Raw genomic sequence first — 4573 nt, forward strand, 5'->3', positions numbered from 1 at the left:
TGATGGAAAAACACGGGTAAAGTGTGCATAACATTGCGGAGTATAAATAGCAGTGAAAGCGTAACAATAACGCCGTCAAAGTCATTGCCCATCTGAGCCCAAAACACGTTTCCTTAACAGCTTTTCTTCCCCCTTCACTTCTGCACATTAAGGGCGGGGAGGAAGGGATGTTCATAGAGAAGCAGACATTTTCTTAAAAAAAAAAACACAAAAAAGACAAAAACCCATTATGTGCTTTTAGTCCATAACAAGCATTCCTTCTTTCCTTTTGTTCCCTGCAGCCCACATCCCACCCCCCACTGTGGAGGCTGGGTGGATGAGGGGGCTCTGCCAGACCCTGCAGCCCACATCCCACCCCCCACTGTGGAGGCTGGGTGGATGACGGGGCTCTGCCAGAGCTTATTAAACCTACAGACAGGCAAGAAGTTAAGAAGAGAGAGAGGGAGAATTTTTGAAAGGGGAAACCTGTATGTATAATGAATCGTCTCAAAGCTGCAAACTAATTGTTTCCCCCAATGTGTCAACATCAGTGACCACCTTCTATTACAGTCAGCCTAATTAGTCTTTGTTTCAATTACTGCTATTTGCCGGGGGGGTGGGGGGGAGGTAGTTATTACCTGGAGGTGGGGGACTGTGTCCCAGTTAATAAAAGCAACAAAACAGAAATGAGAACCTCATTTTAAGAATCAGTGCAACTATTAAGGAAGCAGTCAATTCTCCCCAAACCCACTCATTTATATTAAGGGCACTGTCTTCTCCACTGCAGGGGAAAAAAATGTTGGATTATAGAGCTGGGATGCCTGGACGATTGTTTTGGGCGTTTCAGAATCTTTCTTTTCAAGCGTTTTAAAGGGCTAAATCTTCAAGCCGTAAGTGTTAATTCTATCTTGTATTTGTGAATGGAGCCCTGGTGGCGCAGTGGTTAAGAGCTCGGCTGCTAACAAAAAAGATCGGCCGTTCAAGTTCAGCTGCTCCTTGGAAACCCTATGGGGCAGTTCCACTCTGTCCTATAGGGTCGCTAGGAGTCGGAATCCACCTGATAGCAACGGGTTTGGTTTTCTGGTTTATAGTTGTGAATAAAAAAATCAGCATGTTGTCATATACTGAGAAGCCGAATTCTTTTATTATTATTATGATATTATTTAAGTAGATAGTTTACATTTGCATTACTCTAAATAGTAGCTTAAATGGAACTTTAAACTTTGACAGATTGAGAATTACAAGAAAATAATCCTAAAAAGGGAACCCAATATTGAAATACATTTTTTAGCAGTTGTCCTAAAATTAGGGATGTAGAATGAATTTGCCCTCGTAACTCCTTCCTATCATGCTTCATTCTGCCACCAATCTCAAATGGCATGCATTGCAATTAATTTCTCTTTTTCTTAAAATATTTAATTTATCTTTGGTGCCAATGTACACAGCCAAAGATCCATCCATTCACAATTTCTACATGAACGGTTCAAGGACGTTGGTTACACGCTTGCTATTAATTTCTAAGTAGCCATTGGATGCCATTCCATCGGTAAACCGTTGACAACTTCTGATTTTTCCAAGTCTGCACTCGGCTTCTCAAAACCTTTGAGAGGTGGGGCTGAGGACACCCCTCATAGGCTTATGAGTGTGATAATACATGCTCACTTGCCTTCTAAATCAAGCACTGTATAAATGTTAATAACATAATGTTAACATCATGACCATGACCACGGAAGCACAATTTAAGAATCTGGCCCATGAACATCTGTTTGAAGATGAAGGAGAGAGATCTAGAAAACTGAACATAAAGGAACACACTGGAAGAATCCTATTATCATTTCCCCACTTGTACATGCAATATCCCTGCTTGTATGTGTAATTTGTACGTACACTGCTTGAGAGTGCTCTTCATTTTATTTGTTTATTGATTACTCAGGAGATTACCTTTTCAGTTCCTTCCTCTTTGAGACTAATGATGTCCAAGTCAAAATCCTTCCTTAAGCCATCGGTTTTATTGAAGGTGATACGTCCAGTCAAGCCGTCCCACCGAGCCTATGGGCAAAAGGAACCTGGTGTCACCGTGTAACACTTACCACCTATAATCCCAAGATCATCAAAATTGTCATACCTCAAATTCATCACAGTATCCAATTATTCGCTTTCATCACGCTGCTATAAACCATTGCATTGGCTCAGTGACTTCCTAGCAGAACACTTCGCCGTTTTATTGGCGCTCATTTATTTTGTCCGTTCTAACATCTTAACGCCAGTCAAACCTGCAACAGTGGCAACCAACGTGGCCAGCGTGGAAAGAATTCCTGTGAAACAGCCCGCACACGGAGGAAACAAAGCCTGAGAAATCACAGTATCCTACGCTTTCCAAGGTCCGTTCAAATCCCCTCCAATTATTTCTGAGAGAGAAGTAACCACTCCCTCTCCTTTCCCTTTACCAAGGATATAATCCAATGGTATATTATCAGACTTGCAGGGTGTTTGTGGTTTTTGGCTGCTTTGGTGGTTCACTGGCAGAATTCTCGCCTCCCACGTGGGAGACGTGGGTTCCATTACCAGCCAACGCACCTCAGGTACAGCCACTACCCATCTGTCAGTGGAGGCTTGCGTGTTGCTATGATGCTGAACAGGTGTTGGCAGAAAGTCCAGACTAAGACAGACTAGGATGAAAGGCCTGGCAATCTACTCCAAAATATTAGCCAATGAAGACCCTATGCAACCAATCACAGGGATGGCACAGGACCAGGCAGTGTTTCGTTCAGTTGTGAGTCTGGGCGACTCCATGGCTCACCACAATAACAGTGCCATTTTGGAGTCCCTGGTTGATGCAAATGGTTAATGCATTTGGCTGCTAAGTGAAAGGTTAGAGGTTTGAGTTCACCCAGAAGTGCCTCAGAAGAAAGGCCTGGTGATCTAGTCCTAAAAAAAAAATCAGCCATCGAAAACCCTATGGAGCACAGTTCTACTCTGACACACATGGGATTGCCATGAGTTGGATTTGACTGGATGACAGCTGGTGTGATAATGTCATTTAGGTATTGTACTCATTTCTTATAGCTGCTGTAACAAATTACCAACAACTAGGTGGCTTAAAAGAAAGAAAATGTATTCTGTCACAGTTCTGGAGGCCAGAAGTCTGAAATCAAGGTGTTGGCAGGGCTATGCTCGCTCTAGAGGTTCTGCAGGAGAATCTATTCCTTGCCACTTCCAACTTCTGGTAGCTGCTGGCAGTCCTTGGCTTGTGGCTGCATCACTCCGATCGCTACCTCCATGGTCACATGACCTTTCCTGTCTGGGTCAAATCTCCCTCACATTCTCTCTTATAAGGACACTTGTGATCTGAATGGATAATACAGGGTAGTAATCTCAAGATCCATAATCACATCTGCAAAGTCTGTTTATGCCATATAAGTAACATTCATAAGCTCCAGGGTTTAGGATATATCTTTTGGGGGGGTATTATTCAGTCTACCACAGATATCAACATCCTTTCAGGGAATAAAACTCCCAATAGTCCGTCCTTCAGAGAACTCACATTGGACATCTTTATTGGTTTCATTAAATAAGACAGTGGCCTTCAGGAAAGTCTAGCTTCAGTGTTGGGGTGATTTTTGGCAACATTGTCTAATAGGAGTTAGCTTACAAATGGGGACAAATGAGACCTCAGTTTTTTTTATACACTTAACTGTTCTTCTTCCTCCTGACTCTACCACATCCATGAGACACCCGTCAGATGTGAAGATCTTAAAGTTATACACTTTCTCCACACTTGTTGGAGCCAGCATGCGTCTGCTGTATGCACCGACCTATTTGAGGTGGAGCAATGTGGTGGCACAGCCCGAGGCTTCCACAGATCTGGGTTTGAATTTCTGAAGGGTGACTGCAGGCAAACTACTTAAACTGAGGTCCCTAGATGGTACGAGCAGTTTGCACTCGGCTACTAAGCTAAATGTTGACAGTTCGAATCCACCCAGAGGCACCAAGGAAGAAAGGCCTGGTGTTCTGCTTCTAAAAGCTCACAGCCTTGAAAACCCTGTGGAGCAGTTCAGCTCTGTATACATGGGGTCGCCATGAGCCACAATCAACTTGATGGCAAAGGTTTCTTTCTTTCTTTTTACTTAACCTCACTGAACCTGCACTGTCTCATATTTCAGTGTTTGGTCCATCCAGGGTTTTTGTGAGGGTTGAGTGGCCTGTCACATAATTTTTAACACACAGAAAGCATTTACATTTACAACAATTACTATTGTTTTGAAATTCTCTTATTTTCCACCCCCTAACTTCATAACCCTAGGTTTTGGTTTTTATTACCTCACGTGTCAAGATTCACGTCTGTACTCTTTACTAGTCACCACTGTGCTTCATTTTACAAATCAACCTCAGATTCGCTGTCCCAGAAAACAATTTTCATATTCATGTAATTTCCCCAGCACATAAGGCACATAGTGGCTTCTTGCCATCTACAAATCACTCTCAACACCTGACTTTTCATCTGACATCGTTCAGAATTGTGTCTCACCCACCTTTCCGGAATTTCCCCCACTGGTGGCACAGTGGTTAAGAGCTCAGCTGCTAACCAAAAGGT

The 4573-nt window shown here is 43.0% G+C and overlaps 1 protein-coding gene across 1 annotated transcript in view; it reads right to left on the minus strand.

Annotated features, from left to right (window-relative positions):
• The window catches only part of LOC111819582 (glutamate receptor ionotropic, kainate 1-like), a 17633-nt gene extending 15556 nt beyond the window's left edge, over positions 1-2077 (minus strand). Inside the window, exon 1 of the mRNA XM_023726672.1 lies at positions 1921-2077. The gene's annotated coding sequence lies outside the window, so the exon portion shown is untranslated. The remainder of the gene's footprint in view (positions 1-1920) is intronic.
• Positions 2078-4573: the final 2496 nt, after the last annotated feature.

Source organism: Trichechus manatus, unplaced genomic scaffold (assembly GCF_000243295.1).
Source record: "Trichechus manatus latirostris isolate Lorelei unplaced genomic scaffold, TriManLat1.0 scaffold00012, whole genome shotgun sequence".
Taxonomy (NCBI): Eukaryota; Metazoa; Chordata; class Mammalia; order Sirenia; family Trichechidae; genus Trichechus; species Trichechus manatus.